The sequence below is a fragment of the Protopterus annectens genome, chromosome 3.part1, assembly GCF_019279795.1.
Source record: "Protopterus annectens isolate FY-2018-M chromosome 3.part1, PAN1.0, whole genome shotgun sequence".
Taxonomy (NCBI): domain Eukaryota; kingdom Metazoa; phylum Chordata; order Ceratodontiformes; family Protopteridae; genus Protopterus; species Protopterus annectens.
Window position 1 is genome coordinate 430965645 of NC_056732.1, and position 21102 is coordinate 430986746.

The window sequence follows — 21102 nt, forward strand, 5'->3', positions numbered from 1 at the left end:
CTTATTTCTCGTGTTTTAATAGTAAAAAGTTGTGAAGTGCAGCTAAAAATCATAAATTATCACTTGCTGATCTTTCATATTTGGAGTACTGCTGTCACAAATAATGAGTCAACTAAGACCATTGAAAATTTCAGAAATTTAACAGTAACTGACATATTTAAGTAACTATTTATTTTTAAAGATACATATGAGCTTTACTGAGGATATTAATTTGAAAAAGACAATTTTGAAAAAAAACACATGCTAGAGGAAATGGGTCATTTGCTATCTGAACCGCTGTATGAAAAATGAAATCTTGCAAACCAAGGTGTGATAAAGAAACAGTCATGTTGACTAAATAAAAGTATCTGTTGTATAAGTATTATGTCAAAGACAGGTCTGATAGCTACTGGTCTGAATTTAAGAAATCTAAAAATCTCTATAAATGTAAGTTCTCTTTGGAATTAAACAGTTTGGATTACTGGAAGAGTGGATTATCACTGTGCAAAAGTAATTCTTTAAAAATGTGGAAACTTTGCAATAAACATTCAAGTAAAAATGAATATATTTCACTTATCTGTAAAAGTTTAATAGTAAACGTTAATGATTCACCTGGCATTGTATGGTTTTCAACCAATAATTTATCAATGTATCTAATGATTTCCCTAAGACTGATATTTTCTGGATTCCGTTTTTCCCTAATTTGACCATTGGCCAGGTTTGTCATGCTATCACATTCAACCACAGCTGTCACTTCTTTTGATGGAAATGATCTTTTGGTGGGATTCAGAAAAGAAACCTGTGGTCTTTAAAACTGTAGCATACAAACATTGTGGTCTATGTAATTACATAAAATGTAGTTCAGAGACAAATTTAGCCACAATGAGCATGACGTTATTACTGGCTAATTTGCATGTCTCTGAATTGGTGTAATGACCATCAAAACTAAAAAGCACTCTTTGGTGGTAATTAACACTGGATGTCCATGCATCACATTAGCACATGTATCCCTCTATTTATTCTCACACACACACACACACACACACACACACACACACACACACACACACACACACACACACACACACAGAGTAACTGGATATAATGCCTAACTCTGTAGATAGACACACTGCCACACACAAGTACATCTTCATACACTCCAGACCACTTCTTTTCTACTAAATTTCCCCATACTTACCTACAACATGGTCTCATAGATTGGAAATTAAGGGGTAAAGCAACATTTTGGCTCTCTTAATTAACATGGACAACCATGATAAGGCTGTTCTCCTGGAATGCTTCATCCTCTTTAGCATGTAGCATGACCTTGAGGTTGACCCACTGGGGTCATTCTATTGACTATGTAGAAACACTGCAGTAGGCCATTCTCTGAACCAGAAAGGGCATTTGCAAGTGGTTGTCCACATGTGTTATGGCAGTTCCCTATCAGTTGATCGAGTTTTCAGAAACTCAAATTCCATTTGGTTGAGACAAATTAGTTATGTACTCACCATAACATTTCATCTGTGTTTTTCATTTTCATTCTTCTTTGACAAACTCAGTCATTGTTAAAGCTTATGACAACCAAAAACTCTTGAGCTTCTCCCTCACCCACAATGCACCAACCCCAACTACTTCAGATCTTGTTTGCTGCCTTAGTAGAAAGTAAAAGATGGAAATTATCATGGAGAAGCTATATCTGGAGTTTACGTAAATAATAGGTACATACAGGTCCTCTAACATTCATTCTTCCAGAAGCCTTAAGGATGGGGGTTGGTGGGAGGGAAGTTGACAAAGAATGAAAACGGACAACACATATAGAACATTATGGTGAGTATGTAACTTCTTTATCTGATGCTGTCAATTTTAATTCTGTCCTCAACTGATGGGACAGAATCCCCAGATACCTAATTTCCAGGGCAGACTCAAGGAAGGATATTCCTGAGCACCATAGAACCAAAAGATGCCTTTCCTCTGCGGACCAGATCTAATTTGTAATGAGTAATAAAGGTATGGGGAGTAGCCCAAGTAGCTGCTGCACAAATATCATCCATGGATACTTTGGATTGAAAAACTGAGGAAGTTGGCATGGATCTGATGGAATGGGCTCAAACAAGTTTTATCACAACAATGCCCAATTTGTTATACACAAAGAAAATGCAATTTGTTATCAATCTAGACAGAGTAACTTTGGTAACTGGTTTACCCAATGTTGGTTCTGCATATGAAACAAATAATTGTCAGAATTTCTGATGATTTTAGTCTTATGTAAGTAAAAATACAAATCTCTATGAACATCTAATAAAAGTAGCACATATTCTCCTTTGTTAGAACATTTGGGAAAGAATACTGGCAGATTAATAGATTGATCTATATTGGATTCTTACACCACCTTTGGAAGAAATGACGGATTGGTATGTAACACAACTCTGTCTTTATGGAAAATCAAATATGAAGGTTTTGAGCACAATGCTTGGATCTCAGAAATTCTTCTGGCAGAGGTAATGGCTACTAAGAAAATTGTTTTCCATGAAAGATATTTGTGTTTGCATGTAGCTGGGGGTTCAAAAGGAGATTGTGTAAGAGACTGCAGCACACAATTTAGGTCCCAAGGGGTATTAGGATCTTTAAAGGAGGGCCTTAAGAGTAGACTGCCTTTCAAAAATGCTTTGTTCAACTTATGAGATGCTACAGAAGAACCATTTATTCCAACATGAAAACTGGAAATCACTGCTAATTGTACTTTGACAGTAGAAGAACTAGCTCCTTCTTCAAAATGATGCACTAGAAATTCCAAGATATTATGAATGGGGGCTGTGAAAGGTTCAATGATATGTTTTAGAGCCCAGAAAACAAATCTCTTTCATTTGCTGAAATATAGTGTCCTGGTGGAAGGGTTTTGGGAGGACAAAAGAGTATAACAGACAGTAGAAGAGAGCATAGGTTGTCTGGCTATTAATGGAACTGGAGAAACTAGGCAATCCACCTGAGGTTTATGATGTCTGGACGTATCATGCCTGTTGGGTGAGGCAGGAGGTCCAAAGTCAGAGCCAGAAACCAAGATGGTTGAATCAGGTGAGGCCAAAAGAAGGGAAACCAAATTTGTCGAAGCCAATAAGGTGCAATGAGGATGACCTTGCTCTTCATTCTTGCAGATTTCTGAAGAAATTTGGGAATTAATGGAGTAGGAGGATATGCATAAAGGAGACTGGGGGACCAATCATGAAGGAGACCATCCCACAGGTATTTCCCATATGGGGGATTTGGGCAAAGTTGCTGGTGCATTTGTTGTTCAGGGGGACATGAATAGATGGCAGCAAGGCTGGCCCCATTAATAGAAGATTGTGTTCACAATCTTTTTGTTTAGCGAAAATTCATGCAGTAGAAAAATGCACCTGCTCATTTTGTCGGCTATCACATTGGACCTCCCCGGAATGTGCATTGCTAAAAGAAAGAAGTTGGAAGAGATCACCCACACTCTGTGAGCTTCTCAACACAATGGGTAGGATTTGGTTCCTCCTTGTTTGTTCATGTACCAGATGGCTGCCATGTTGTCTAGCTGTACTGCAATTGTCCCAAAGGGAGAGCAGTCTGAAATGCCTGTAACGCTAACAGCACTGCTGTCATCTCTAGGACATTTATATAAGAATTGGCCTCCTTGGGGGACCAGGTGCCTTGGACTGTCTTCCCCAGATAATGCCCCCCCCCACCCTAGTTGCGAAGCATCCATGGTCACTATGACCTTGGGCTGAGGGGGAATGAACAGATACCTTGTAGAATCTGGTCTGAATGCATACACCACTTGTAACCTCTCTTGCAGGTGTGAGTAATTCTTTTGTGGTAAGACACAGATTGATAAAGAATTGACCATTGGTCAGCTGACATCCATTGAATAATTCTCATATAAAACCTGGCTAGTTGCACTAACGTTATTGCGGCCGCCATTGATCCCAGAACCTGAAGGACCAGGCAGGCTCAAATTGAGGTGGTGCAGATTATCTTTTTGACTTGGAATCTTATAGTCCCAGTAATGGAGGGGAATAAATTGTTGTTTTTGTATTGAAAATTGCTCCTATAAACTCTAAACTCTGAGATGGTTGTAAATGAGACTTGTCATAGTGTATGGTTATTCCCAGAAGAGAGTAAGACTGGAGAACCCAGTTTCATGCACATATGAGATGATGCCTGGTTGGAGCAGTAATGAGCCAGTCATCTAGATATGGAAATACTTGAAATCCTTGCAATCTCAGGTGAGCTGCTACTACTGCCTTGCACTTGGTAAACACCATGGGGGCTTTAGTAAGTCCATAGGACAGTACTCTGAATTAATAATAGCACTGGCTCCCAGCAGGAAGCACAAGTACCTTCTGGATCATATGTTCATCTTTATATGAGAGTACATATCCTGAAGGTCTATAGACCACTTCCTGTCATCCTCACCCAGAAAGGGAGAATGGACTGAGCCATGACCATCCAAAACTTGGTTCTTCGAACTATCTTGTTTAGTTTGGAGAGATTCAGAATTGGTATCCAGTCCTCTGTTCTCTTTGGCATCAAAAAGAACCTTGAGTAAGTTCCATATTCTATCTGGTCTGGTGTGAGTTCTTTAATGACTCTTTTTTCTATCAGCTTTTGTATTTCAATTGCTGACTGTTCTCTCTGATTGGAGATGAAAGAGAAATGGCTATTATATAGCCTCTGGATATAATCTTTTGCACCCAAGTATCTTTTGTCATATCTAGCCAAGCCCTCTGTTGCAGAGATAGTAGTCCCCTGACTGTCTCCAGAGGTGGACAATTGGCCATCCTTTCAGGAGCACTGGTGGGGTTTGTCAAAGAATGATTCTCTAGAACCCTAGTTCTACTGGCCACTTCTGTCATAGGGGCATCTTCATCCATTAGAGTTCCCTCCTCTGCCTCTGGGGGAACCTTCTCCATGTATCTCTTGAAAAGGACCCTGTGACTTCTTGAACCACATTTTTTGACCACTTCTTTGATTCCTGGAAAAAGTTTGTTGAGGAGCTTAAAAATGCATGCCAACAGCATACAGGGTATTTCTGTCTTTTTCACACCTGGAAAGACATCTTTTACTTTGAGGTGAATAAATATATTCCATAAAAGGAGCATTCACAAAAGAAGACTTGAAAGGATCTGCAAACTCATATAGACACATCCAGGCATGTCTCCTTATTTAAACACCTGAACCCACTGCCCTTGAAGTTCCCTTTGTAACATGTGAGATCAGCCTAATGGATGAATTGGATATAGACTGTAGGGTTGTCAGCTTGAAAGTAACAATTGCCTGAACTTCATCAGAAACAGCACCCAAGAGAGTATTTGATAACTCCTTGATCAAATCCCGCTGTAGTCTAGTAAATGTGCCACATAGTTCAAAGATCTCAAAGCAAAGGTCACTAAAGCATAGACATGCTTCCCAAATCTGTCCATTGCTTCCCACTCCTTGTTGGGGGGATGAGCAGTGGAATTTTCCTCAACTAGTTCTTTCTTGGTGGCTGCCACAATGACCATGGCATCAACAGGAACTCCCTTTCCCCAAAATTGCCTATCTTCAGATGGTGCCATTATCATATCTGGTCTGCAAGGAATGGGTTGTATGGTGTTGGGGTCTTTCTACACCAACTGTGAGATCAAGTCAATGACTTCATTGGTGGGCGGAGTCAACCAGGAGGTAGAGGGTCCAGTAACAAAAGTCTCGAGGAGAAGAGATTCTTCAGACATAGGGCTGCTGGACATCCAGTCAACTCCCTGTTTAAGATTTTCTAGGATGTCTCCAAAGGATATACCTTCAAGAGGTGATCATGGGGACACTTTGCCTTCATTGAAATCTGCGCCTTCGGTGATGGACTCCTCTGGGGAGTGAAAATGTTTCCTCTTATACAGCCTCTTCTTAGGGACCTCCTCAGTGGGGAGATCTGGGGAGGTATCAGAAGAGGAAATTACAATTCTCTGGACAGGAGCCTGGGATTTTGGTACTGGCTGTTCCTGTGGAAGGATCTGGTGAAGCTATAAGTGCTGAGACATCATGGCAGAATACTTAAGATCCAAGGTGGATGGCTCCATCAGAACTGTTGAGTCAGGAAAATACTCTCTTCACAGCCTCAAAGGCAGTGTGACTCAGAAAGAGAGTGAGAGGATGTTGGATCCAAGAAGACAAGATTCTGAATCGTAGGCCTTCTCTGCTCTAAGGGTAGTACCTCTGAAGTGGAAGCCAGAGATGAGCTGTTCAGTGCTGAAATTCTGAGGTGCAGAGATGTCTCCGAAAGCTTGGGAATCAAATGTAGCACCTCAGATCCAACAGGCAGACTTCGGCTCCAGGAGCTCTCTGGATCTGATGGGACTGGAGCTCTCAGAGGAATTCTCCGATCTGAGGATAAAGTTATCCTCAGATCTGAGCCAGATGGATCTGGATGACTCAGATCCAAAATCTCTTAAGCAACAGGAGTCAGAGGAGGAATCTGTAAAGGGGGGAGTAGCAGACATATAGATCTCCTGACCCAGAGGGTTAAGAGCTGAAGGAACACCACATCTTCTTCTGTAAGGCTTCTAGAACAATTGGAGTTTATGGATGGAGACCTGGGTCTTTCTAAAAATGGGGAATGAACTCTGTCAAAGACCAGATCCAGTACTGGAGAGTGCTTTTTTCCTAGGAAGTAACTTGCTGGTCTTAAAGTTAGGTCAGATTGCACTGGATCCGATGAAGTTGGATCCAAAAACTTTGTCTTCATCGGATCCGACTTAGGAGGTGTTGGATCTGATACTTTTTCCTTAGCAGGATGATGAATCTTTGCCTTTTTTGGGTCCAGGGTTGAGACCAGATCCTTATGAGACCTCTTTCTTGAGGAGTCTGAAGCTGAGGAGGAGGAGGATGGCTTTGGAGAAGAGGTTTTTCAGATGTTTGTTTTAGATGGAGAACCCTCTGATGTAGCCTTTCCAAAAGAAGAAAGATGAAAGCCCTTCAGTATTAGCTTATTTCTGAATTCTACTGACACATGAGGATTAAAGCCATGGCATAAAGAGCAGTCCTCCTGTAAATGGAGAGGACCTAGAAAATAGACACAAAGTGTTTGGACAGTGGTAAGTGGTAGCTTGTGACCACACTTCGAACACTTCTTAAATCTGAGATAAAGGGATTGGTGCATTGTAGGAAAGGGAGAAGCTCAAAAGTTTTGCATTGCTACGAGCTTTAACAACAGCTAAATCAGATCCAAGGGATTGGATCTGAACCCATCAGTTGAGGACAGAATGAAAATTGACAACATCAGATCATAAGATCGAGTTTTTGAAAACTGGAAGCTTTTGAATGGAGATTGCCGTACAGCAAGGATTGGGAAATTTACCCTTTTCCTCACTGTAATGCAATCTTGGGATTGGTATATATATTTTGTAAGGGGCGTGTGGGGTGTAAAAAGTAGATTTTTTTTTTTATTTTATTTTATTTATTTATTTTTGATGTTCGAGTTTTCGGAAACTTGATTTTATGTTTCTTTGGATATTTTTTTTCAAGTTTCAAGTTTTCGAAAAGTCGGTCATCTGACATAGATTCATTTTGGCATACTCCTGGCAATAGCACTTTCTAAATCCTGGAGTTTATTTCTCAGAGTTGGTTCTTAGCTATTTAATATAGCATTATAATATATCTAACTCATCTTTACAGCTTAGTAGCTGTGAATAGCTCTTCTTATCTCGCTTTCTAAAATTTTTCAGAAATTTGTTATCAGTAACCTGACTGATTATCAGTAGGTTAGGGACTTGCTGGGTAGCTTTCAATGTGGTTTCAAAAATGTTCTGCATTTACTGCTAATGGCATTCTAAATACAAGAAAATATTGTAATATGACATTATTAAGTGTCATCTGGGACTATTTATATATTTATTTAAGACAGTTTGTGGTTAATTGCAATGATAACTGCAATAATGTCCCCTGCACGTAAGGAGTTGCACGGCAAAAGGAAAAATCAAGTAAAGGAAAAAAGCCAGCAACTAGTGAACCGTTCAACAAGGTAGTTTAATAAAAAGCTACCAAAAACGCATAAAAGCTCACAGACATACCGGTTTCGGCCCAAAAATCAATATGGCCTTCTTCAGTGTATAAATGTAGAGCCAGTCATGCAGTGCTTTTAAATACACATCAAAAAGTACTGATTGGTTAAACATGAAATACTGAGCTCATTAATATTAATCAATGATATATACATACATAAAAGATCATATGCACAAATTTTAAGTACATGTCAATCAAATATTGCATATCAAAATATCAGATCAAAGTTAAGTGTATTAGATGTATGATATATATATAATGATATGTTAGACCAGATATATTTATAAATATTCATTCAAACCTGGACTAAATAGTGCACCAAGTTTGGTGATCCATTTCTTTTCTTTCATATCCAGTTTCCTATGCCAGCCACATTTATTGGTTCTGTCACCAATAATTTTATCAATAACTGTAAAATGAAATTTGGCCTTATTGTGTACAAGTGTGTGTTTGTATAATGCATTGGATGATTTTTTTTTTACATCTAATGTCACTCAAATGTTCGGACACCCTTAATTTAACTGATCGAGAGGTTTGCCCAACATAAAATGAGTGACAGGTGCAACATGCCATATAGATGGCCCAATCAGTATTACAATTGGCAAAGAATTGAATATCAAAGACTTTGTTACTATTTCTGCTTGTAAATTCTTTAGTTTCTATCATGTGTTTGCAATTCACACAATGACCACAAGGAAAAGAACCAATAAGTTTATCCCCCAAAATAGTTGTTTGGTAAACCTGTGTTAAGGAGGAATCAAAATGATGCTTATAGTGATTAAAGTATCCTGCCAGGTTCTTTCCTTTACGAAAGGAAAATGAACATTTGTCAGGAATGATTGTCTTAATTCTAGCATCTGCATCTAGTATATTCCAATTGTCCCTAATAATTTGAGTAAAGTTATTGGTATTTCTTCCATATGTGGTTGTGAATCGCACTGTGTTGGTCTTGACTGGTTTCTTTTTATATTTCAAAAGCTCTGATCTGTGTAAGCCTGAGGCATGGCTATGTGCCATTGTAACATACCCTGATTTATAACCCCTGTCCTGGAATCTATTACACAAATCCTGAGCATGGTGATCAAAACTAGTGTTGTCAGAACAATTGCGTCTGATTCTAATGAATTGTGACTTTGGAATATTTCTGGCGATATGTTTTGGATGAAAGCTGGAGGCATGGAGTATAGTGTTATATTGGGGAAATTTTCTAAATACTTCAGTTTTTAAAGTATTATCCATGTTTCTTGTTATCAAAACATTCAAAAAGGTTATGGATTTTTGATCATGTGTGATGGTAAATTGTATTCCCCACTTATTATCATTCAAATAATCCATAAATTCTTGAAGAGATGAAACATCTGATCTCCAAACCATCCAGCAATCATCCAAATATCTTCGCCAGATGTCAATGTCAGGTAGAAACCAATTGTGGGTGTTATCATATATCATGATTTCTTCTATATACGCCATGAATAGATCAGCATAAATAGGGGCAAAGGAGGCCCCCATTGCTGTTCCTCTGATCTGAAGAAAACATTCATGATTATAGAAAAAGACATTTTTTGTCAACACATGCTCAGTCAAGTTCAATAGTAAGGTATTGAATCCTGGTTGATACATATTTGATCGATAAAGCCAGAATTCAATAGCATCTAGTCCGGCCCAATGTGGAATATTGGTATATAGGGAGCATACATCTAAAGTACAGAGTATCCAGTCTGAATCTAACTGCATATCATTAACAATGCCCAAGAATTCCATGGTGTCCTGTATTCTTGACCTCACAAATTTTAATAAAGGCTTTAAATGCATAGTTAGAAAATCAGATAATGACTCAGTTAATGAACCCATACCTGATACAATGGGCCTCCCTGGTGGATGCAAAAGATCTTTGTGTATTTTAGGTAGAAAATAGATGTATGGTCTAATGGGGTCAGAGATTGTTAAATGGTTTAATGTTTTCATCAATATGATGTCATTGTCATAAGCAAAATGTAAGAAATCATCTATTTCTTTTTTAAAGACAGGAGTGGGGTCCAGTGGCATTTTTGTATAATATCGCACATCATCTAATTGTTTATGTGCTTCCATATCATACTGGATCCAATCTAACACCACCACTGCCCCTCCCTTGTCTGCATTGATAATGACCAGATCCTTGTTACGTACTAGTTCTTCAAACAAGACATTTCAGCATCAGTAATATTATTAGCCATTGGTAAGCAGTGATTGTACTGAAAATGTAATTCATGAAGTACACTGTGCAAGAATAAATTAACAGTTGGATGCATGGGGGGTGTAAACAATGAGGTATGATATTTAAATGACTCTGTTTGTGACTGTTCAGCATCTTTTGTATCCTGAAAAAATAATTTTAGATTGATTAGTCTACAAAATGAGAACAGGTCTTGTGTAAAATTGTCCTCAGACACAAAAAAACCGGGAATGAAAGATAATCCTTTATTTAACAATGAAATTTGGTCATCTGTAAGTACAGTGTTTGAAATATTGTATACATTATTTATTTGTTGGTCAGTATTTCCATCAGGTTTTGTAGACTTGTAATTTTTCTTGTGCTTCCTCCCTCCCCTCCTCCCTCCATGTGCCCTAAAGGGGGTATATAGTTTTTCCTTTTGGGAGTGGGGGAATCTATAGTGGACTGTGTCTCCGTATCTGTGCCTGATGAGTTGTCATAGTCGGTTGATTCATTATTACTGCCACGTCCTTTGAGTATAGAACGCGGACGTTTCCTTTTTGGGTTGGGTGTATATTTATTTTTATTATGTCCCTCCTGAAATCTAACATGTCTTACATTTTTAAAAGGTTGACCCTTCTCATAGTCAGAAAGATCACGTGAAAATTTTTTGACCTTTCTTTCCTTCAGAATATTATCAAAGTTTAATAATTCAATACTGAGTTTCGATAGTAAGTCTGGAAAAAAGGATTCATTTTGGTAGCTGTTACATTCCTCAATAGATTTTAACACTTGACTAGTTTCTTTGTCAATAGTCCTAGTGTAATAATCTGATAATGAGCTTACAAACTTCATTGAGCATTCCTGCTGAATGGAAGACCATTCACTAATAAGACTCTCATCTGGGTCTGCCACCAGCGGTTGGATTTTAACCCTGAGACCCCTTGGGCAAATGCCCTTAGTCAAATAGGCTTTTAGTAATTTGTGGTGCCAAACACAAGATCTTAGACTTTTCATATTTTTGTTAAGATCAGCAAAATGTTTTTCACATTTTTGTTTCGGATTCAAAGCATTAGTATTTTCAGAACCCACTGAATTGTTGCCAATACCAAATGGTGCAAGGTCATCCTTGTCTGCTGATAAATCTAAAAATATTTTATTTAGATCCATAATAAATTCTCTGATTCACAAAAGGTGACCACGTCCTGTATATATTTCTAATAATAATCAGACAATAATGGCAATATATTGATGGTGCCCAATGCACCTCTGAGCCACGTCATATACAGAACAATAATGGTATTTAAATTGTAATATGAAAATGGAAATTAGAATTAAGTCAAATATTTGGCACACAAATCCTCAGCTTCAAAATATAAATAAAGTTGTTGGTTTGGTGGTCACAGAGGTAAAAAAATTTTTTAGACCCATATATAGACACTGTAATGTAATCAAATGTGAATGTGTTGTAGCTATTCTGTTTCTTAATGTACATAAAAAACAGCATCAACCGAAAATGACAACTACTGAATTAACATTATGTTTTTGGTAAAAATGAAAGTGTAATATTCGACTCTGGTAGTACTAGGGAACCACAATACATAAAGGTTCAAGGCCCTGGTTTCAAAATAGAATATGCAATATTATGTTCCAAAATAGTCTCACACACCCAATAGTAAATTGTAAAAATAGAAATTTGTTAGATAATATGCTTATCAAGAAATATCAATTCAAGAGATAACTCCTATATTATAGTTATACCTTAGTTTGACAAAGGTTTAAGCTAAACCTAAAATCATTCTGTCCTTGATTCTACATGAGACAAATGTTTCAAGATTATATGTTCTTTAAGAGGATCTGCATTAAAAGCATCCACTTTAGATGGAAATACATAGACCATAAACTCAAAAATGTTACTTGTTATTCATTCAATATAAAGAATATTTGTTTCAAAAATTATTGCCAATATTATAAAGAAAGTACCAATAGTAAATTATGATGTTACAGTTGTATAAAAATGGCTAGATTGCCTAATATATACCTCACATGTGCTTCAGGCAATCTAACTTGACTGCTATTAATTGTTGGATATAACAATCAGAATCACATAAAACAATAAGTGTATCAATTGCCAATGTTATAATGCACTTATACTTAAGATAATATAATTAGACATCAAAAACTTTTTATATAGCAAGATACTAATATAATAATTGTGATTTATGAGAAAAATTCAAGGCCCTTTAATTAACCATGAATACACAGAAGATATTCAGAAAAACTATTCTGTGTTTGATAGTATGGCCCTGTATACTATTTTATCTCAAGAATGATATAACAAGGATATGAGAATAAACTACAACAAATGCTAGTCTTACTTAAGCATGAACCGTAATTCCAAGAGAAGAAAAAAGAGGTTTGTCTCAAAAACCAAATTTTGGAACAGTATTCTCATTTGTCCGTTGTAAAACAACTTCCTATAATGACCTATTTATATTGGTGTCACCCAGAGAAAAAGAAGAAATAACATACACAATGAATATCATAAATTGTTCGTGTTCCAAACAATATATAATGTATGTTAAAAGTCCAAAGTCCAAAGTCCAGTATAAATCGCAGTTCCCTAGAGCCTTACATAGATATTCACTGTTGTATAATAGATAATATGAGACACAACCTAATCTACTTGAATGAATATTTATAAATATATCTGGTCTAACATATCATTATATATATCATACATCTAATACACTTAACTTTGATATGATATTTTGATATGCAATATTTGATTGACATGTACTTAAAATTTGTGCATATGATCTTTTATGTATGTATATATCATTGATTAATATTAATGAGCTCAGTATTTCATCTTTAACCAATCAGTACTTTTTGATGTGTATTTAAAAGCACTGCATGACTGGCTCTACATTTATACACTGAAGAAGGCCATATTGATTTTTGGGCCGAAACCGGTATGTCTGTGAGCTTTTATGCGTTTTTGGTAGCTTTTTATTAAACTACCTTGTTGAACGGTTCACTAGTTGCTGGCTTTTTTCCTTTACTTAATTGCAATGATATCCTTCCTTGTGCAGTTAGTGGGGCACTATTAAATGGTATTTTTTTCACAGCTTTAAAAAAAGTACCAAAGTAAGTTAGCATTTTGTCAGTCACCCCTTTTTAAGGGTCTATAGTAGATGAACGAATAATCAAAATGTCGAATACAACATGCTCGACACACTTTAATCAAACGTTCATCTAATTGAACCCTTAAAATAACGAAAACTGGAGTACCGAAAAGTTGAGTTTGTCCCACACCTACCCTACACTAACATGCAACACACACACATGCAACTAATACATATAAACCCATACATTCTCACATCATTCAACAACTTTCAAACCTAAACACACTCTTCTACTTTTAAAAGAAAGTGGGGGGGCTTCACCCCCCCAACTATATATATATATATATATATATATATATATATATATATATATATATATATATATATATATACCAACTCCAGACAGTGTAGCATCCTTACGTCACAAGCTACACTCACCACCATGGCCAACTAAAACTTTTTGGAACTCCAGTTTTTGTCTTTTTCAGTATTCAATTGGATGACCGATCGATCAAAGTGTGTACTTCATGTTGTACTCGACATTTTGATTGTTCGATCATCTAAAAGGAACCCCTTTTTAAGTGAGTATCTTAGGTCTCCATCAAGGCTTCCCTTTTTCATTTTCTTTATAATGAATTCCTTAATCGATATTAACTTAGACTCCCATGTTACTAGTTTATGCTTCTAATAGTGTACTTTTTTCCTAATGAGAGCACTATGGATTTTTTTAAACATCTTTATTAAATCCCAACTGAAATGTCATAAGAATGCATACATTAATAGAAAATTAAACAAACCAAAGATAATTTTCTCTTTTTGTATGCAGTATACTATTATTTTTTTAACAATTATTATTTACTCCAATATTACATTATCTGTTTGGAGAACTTTACAAAATGATTTCTCAAACTTCACAGAGGGCTATGATACATAATATGCAAATAATTTCTTCAAAAACATTTATGTCTTTCCTTGTTGATCCCCCTGATCATTACTTGTTTGATAATAGTTTACAAATAAAGAACAGACTGGCTATTTTGTATATCTAGGGCATAAACTGATTTCCTGTTATTACCTTTTCTTTCGAAAAGCATACTGTCTATAAAATAGCACAGAGAACTAAGGCTCTGAGTTATTAATGAGCTGTTTCGTGTAAACAAGGTGACATGATTTGATCTCTTCTACCTTGACTTGTTTGCTGTATACAGCTCAGCAAGTCACTTAACCAGACAGTTATCCCAGGTCACCCCTAAAAAGTGTCACTTGTTTTCCTATGGGCTCAACCAGCTCACAAATGTATATAAATATATACATATTATTTGTATACATTCATTTTTTTGAAATAAGAAACTTGCTAATCAGTGGATTGCTGTTAAGAGATTTTTCATAATGTTATCTTCTATTCTACCAGTGGGAAGAGGTATTTTGCTAAACAGATGGTATTGTATCATGGTACTTTAAATTATATGACAGAAACTCCTACTTTATATGTAACTGGTTTATGCAAGACTACTCAGGGATGTCTTCCTGACCTACACGATACGTATTGGTTATCAATATTGAACTGAAAGGACAAGGAGTATAGTTGTTCTATTATGTGGAATAGTCACTCATCATCAAGAAGAATCTCAATAATCAGTTTTTTTTATTTATTTTATTTTATTGTATATTCAGTTAGTTTTCAAGCTGTTGTTCCAGGAAAGAACCATTTTAATACTATGTCTTTATAGTGCTCAAGATTTTTGTTTTGGTACCTTGAGTACTTTATGAGTGTTTCATTTTATTTTTGTGTATTTTGCATTAACTATAAAAACCTATTGTTATTTAGTTGATTCACAAGTAAAATAAAGAATAGTAAGCGCTACTTTCTGGGCATAATTGGTCTTGCTCCCAGATGCAGCATTGTTTCAAGAATCAGACTTCTCATTGGGATGCATGCACACCTGCTCCGGAGTTTCATATCAACAGTGACAACTAAAGAGGGAGTGAAAGCATTTTTAACCACTCAGCTGGGTTCTGTAGAGTTGAGGTTTGTATAGCCAGACTAAAGGGTTGCATCAAGGTGACTCTAAGATGTACAAAGGAAAATTATATCTGTTATTTCTGCATATTCACCCAACAGTTACTTTGGACTGTACTGTTTTCCTCAAAAGAGTAGGAATAATGCCTGCCAGGGTACCATCTACTGAATCTGTAGTTCTACTGGCAACTATTGTGCTTACATGTGGTGCATTGCAGATGTGTGGAAGAAAATAGCTGGGAAACATAGTTTAACTAGTTTGAATCCATGTGGTTAATTGTTTTGGACCTTCATGCTTGTTATTGTTTTTTTTCTAAAGATGGGCTCAGTGTTTGAAAAAAAGGAGCTCATGTGCATACTTGTTACCACAGCAGCTTGGGCCAAGTTGAAGGCCATCTATTCAGTTGTGACGTAAGTTCTGAGGCCATATGTTCTGTAAAAATAGACCAGACCAGATTCTGAACTGTTAATTGATCACTTCTTAATGATGACCAGAGATGGGGAGAGTTAGAAAATTCAAGTATGTAGTAATGATATCTTGCAATTGTCTACAACATACTTCTGAGAAGATGAATTCAAATTATCTATCTGCCATAGCTTAAACCATATAAAGAGGGTAGATGAAGCAGCAGCTAGGAGGTTTGGTTGGAAGGTGTCCAGGGCTTGTTATCATGATTGCTCCATGCCCCTCTGGTTGCAACCATCAATTAGAAAATACATCAATGCCTTCTATTTTTGTCTAGTGTGAGGAGTCTATAGATATGAGTGATATCTACTGGAGACACTTACCATACAACCTAACACCCTACACATGGGAGACTTTAAATTACCCTTCTGTAGACTGAGAATCCTACATGTCCTCAAATCTACTGGCACAGAGATTCCTAGACTTCATAAATATAAACACCCTTGACCAGGTAGTGGATATGTCCACATACTCTACCTAGTGCTTACAAATATAGGTGAATGCTGCATATCTGACCATAAGCTGTTCCTTTTGAAATCAAAATCAACTCTATAATCCCATTAATACTAGTAACAGGAACTATTCCAATGCAAATTACCTTTTATTAAGTGATGATTCATCAAAATTCAATGCCCCTCCAAACACAGAGAACACAGCAGCCTTTGCTGAATTGTTCTCAGAAACTCTGTACACCCATGTCAGTGGCTGCATATAGGCTGCTGTACCTACCAAAAGTAAACTCAGGACTAGGCCCAGAAACAAACCGCCCTGGTGGCATGCCAAATTAAATGGATATACAACAAAAGGAAGCATATGACTAAAATCAGGAAGGGTAATTCCCATAAGGACAGAAACTCTTTCATCAAATAAAGTAAATAGGCAACTAAGAGGGCTAATTAGGTCAAACAAAGCTAACTTTTGGGTTAAGATAGCCTCCCTGGTGAAAGATAACCATAAGGCTTTCTACAGCTATGTCAGAAACCTCAAGGACAGAACACAGCAACATGCTGAATTGTTGCAGATCTGGGAGTAGCACAGAGGACACAAAATGCTGGAATAGCATGAGCTTCCAGAACTGTCTCTTTACTTTCAGTTCCCTTGCCTGTGGGGTGAGAACTATATCCATGTTTTGGCATTAATTCAAATACATGCAAGTTGTGCAAAAAGTTTGCCAAGGGGTTATCTTGTTCTTCTCCTCTTGATGATTTTAAAGGATAGGAATTCAAGACACATTCTGTATTTGAACTAGCCAGTCTTCTGGTATAATGGTTGCATTTTGTTGTCTGTAGCAAATGATGTTCTGTTGAGTGCACTTCACTGTGACATCCAACATGCATTGAAAAGGGTAGCATGGAGTCTGCAATACCCATGGAACCATGATTCTGGTATTTATCCTTGTAAGGAAATTCAGCTGTACAGTTGCAATGTATTCTGACCTATGAAAATCAGCACCTCTAACTGAAAAGACATGGGCTTCTCTCTCAGAAAGTATGCTATGCTCGCTAATAGCAGCAGGAATATAGTAAACATTTTAGTCAAGCAAACACAGGGACCATAGGATGCCTGGCAATGTATACCTTTACAAAGACACACTTCAATGTTTTTGCCATGCTTTTTGAACACTTAGTATTGATTGCCTCTTAAATTCAGCAGAGCCATACACAATAATCCTTGAGTAAATCTATATCTATCCATGCAATCATCAAGACAAGCTTTGAAGGTAACCATGGCAGCACTGTGTTTAACATTAGTGGTAACTTATTTCATAGGCTGGGGATGTATTAACTTAGGAATGTATCCCTCAGGAGAGTCTTATTTGTTGTCCTAGATTTAGGTCCCTAATGTGGATATTTGTAAACCCATCGATTTTACTATAAAATACAAAGTCAAATAAGGTTTGGCCTTTCTGCATTTGAAAATCAAGCTGTAGATCACCTCAGAGCATATGAAAGGAGAGATGTATTAATCTAGCATGATGGTTGTAGAATTTAATGCCTTTAATTTTCAAAGTTAGTAACTTTTGAGCCCTTTCAGTTAAGTGGTATGCTGGCATTTGTTCATGCCAAAGGAGGCATGATAAGGGATGATTGCATCAGCTCACTATTGAAATGTTGGCACTTGAAATACTGAGTGCCCAGAAGCCAGAAGAAAAGACTTAAAACCCAGGAAAGAGAGAATCTTAAAGATCAGTCTTCTCCTTTAAACTTCTTATTTTTGCAGGGTGCAAGCCCTCTGCACCCCCCCAACACACCTACAACTCCAAGATCGCCATACCTTGGAAAAAAGAGAATATTCTGAGAAATGGCCAACTCACACTTATGTAAATCTGTTTTTCAGCCATTCAGTCTCCATGTTTTGGGACTCAGTCTAGTGGGTTCTTATATTACAAATGGTTACCGGTTATATCCCTCTGGTGACTTCCTTGAACGTTGAGGATATTCTCTTGGAAATTAATTCTTCCAGTTTGAAGGATTTCCTGACTGATGGAAACATGACAACTGAAATAGAAACAGAGGTTTTAAGCAATTCTCCTTGCATATCAAGAGCACATAACAGGTTTGTTTTGATCAGAAAAAAAAAATATTTTTTTAGTACATGGAACTTTTATCTGTCCTGGTGTATTAATAGTTAAAAGTAGAGGAATGCTAAGTTTTTGCACTACCTCAGGGACAGCCAACAGCTTTAAAAGCTCTGTGGCAGTTTTTACACTTTATCTACAAGACAGTACAAAGTATATTATTGTTGTTAAACCTTACAAATCTCTATTGATACTGTTTTCTGGATACTCCCGGGTATGCTGCAGAATGAGACCCAAGCATACCAGCCTTGAACTGTATTGTTATGATTTAGTCTCATGCTAAAGAATTCTGTGTACTGTAAAAAACTTAATATTATAAATGGTAAGAGGAGAGGACAGTTTAATAACAGGGAGAATAACATTACAGAAGAAGAAACTCAGAGAAGAAGGGGAATAGTGCAACAAAAGAAGCTAACATATGTGGTATAGAAAATAATGAAATGATGGTCTTACACACACACACTCACACACACACACACACACACACACACACACACACACACACACACACACACACACACACACACACACGCATGCACGCACACACACACACACACACACATATGCACACCCCAGATTTCAGTAAACTTCTGTGCAGGAATAGCTTATTCCTGCATGGAAGGGACCATTCTCATGGAGCACGGCAGTGGGCCATGCATATTCATGAAGACGTGCTGCCGTGCAGCAAAATAGACATGGTTATGTGTACGAGTGCAGGGGGGGTATCTGAGATCAGTGCTCTCACAATACACACGCCCCCTGCACACTAGAATTGCCGTACAGCAATTTAAAATGAGCGAGAATGCTCATTACACCCCCAAACCATCAAGGTAAGAAATCATCCCCACAAAGCCATAAAGTTGATAGAATAACAAGTTTAGCATAAGCATGATTTGTCGGCAAGGTGTGAAGCACATAGTACACACCTCCCAACCCGTCAGAGTAAGGAATCTGGACAAAGCCATAAGGAACAACCGTCCTTACAAACCTAGAAAGTTGATAGAATAACAGGTTCAGCATTAGCATGGATATTCTGAAAGGTACAAATTAAAAAATACAACAAATACATTTTTTTTGACATATGCAATAAAGTTTAAGCATAGCTGCGCAGGTGTGCCCGTTGCTTAGTTATGCTTAGCCCAGCTGAAACAGCTGGATAAGTTATAAAGCAATAGACACCCAGCATAAGCAATAGTGTAGCTGTTAGGGCATACACCTTGCATGTAGTCATTCATGGTTCGAGATTCACCAAAGCCATTTCCATTTTGTATGTGTAAACATTACAATTTTAATGTATTTGTATATTTATGTAGGAAGTAACTTATTTTTCTCCACCAGAATAGTGTATTAGGCCCAGATGTGAGATGTCAGTGTAATAAAGTAGTGAAACTCCAATATAAACACAAGTGCCTCATAAACTATAGTCACACAAGAATGCATTAATTACAGCACATTGGGGGATGTCAGGGAAGGTAAATATATCTATATTATGTAATGGATGATGAATTAATCCCATATAGGTGGTAGACCAATATAATAAAATATAAGCAATGCTAAGGAGGTGGTTTCAAATTGTTTTATCATGGTGTGGATGGGAGGAGAAATGGCGTAGACATTATCCTGAAGGAACAGTATGCTAGGAGTGTTTTGGAGGTGAAAAGAGTGTCGGATAGAGTGATATTTATGAAGCTGGAAATTGATGGTGTAATGATTAATGTTGTTAGTGCATATGCTCCACAGGTTGGATGTGTGATGGATGAGAAAGAAAAATTTTGGAGTGAGTTGGATGAAGTGGTGATGACTATACCCAAGGGTGAGAGACTGGTGATTGGAGCAGATTTCAATGGACATGTTGGTGAAGGGAACAGAGGGGATGAGGAAGTGATGGGTAGATATGGTGTTAAGCAAAGGAATGCAGAAGGTCAGATGGTAGTGGATTTTGCGAAAAGGATGGACATGGCTGTGATGAATGCATATTTTAACAAGAGGGAGGAGCTTAGGGTGACATACAAGAGTGGAGGAAGATGCACACAGGTGGATTATATCTTGTGTAGAAGGGCCAGTCTGAAGGAGATTGTAGACTGTAAAGTGGTGGCAGGGGAAAGTGTAGTTAGGCAGCATAGGATGGTGGTTTGTAGGATGACATTGGTGATCAAGAAGAGGAGGATGAGTGTGAGGGCAGCACCAAGTATCAAATGGTGGAAACTGAAAAAGGGTAATTGTGAGGTGATGTTCAGGGAAGAGTTAAGACAGGCACTGGGTGGCAGTGAAGAGTTACTGAATAGCTGGGTAACTACAGTAGAGCTAGTAAGAGAGATGGCTAGAAAGGTGCTTGGTGTGACATCTGGAAAGAGGAAGGAGGACAAGGAGACCTGGTGGTGGAATGAAGAAGTACAGGAGAATATACAGAGAAAGAGATTGGTGAAGAAGAAGAAGTGGGATTGTCAAAGAGATGAAGAAAGTAGACAAGAGTATAAGGAGATGAGGTGCATGGCAAAGAGAGAGGTGGCGAAGGCTAAGGATAAGGCATATGAAGAGTTGTATAAAAGGTTGGACACTAAGGAGGGAGAAAAGGACCTGTACCGAATGGCTAGACAGAGGGACCGAGCTAGTAAAGATGTGCAGCAGGTAAGGATGATAAAGGATAATGAGGGAAACGTACTCACAAGTGAGGAG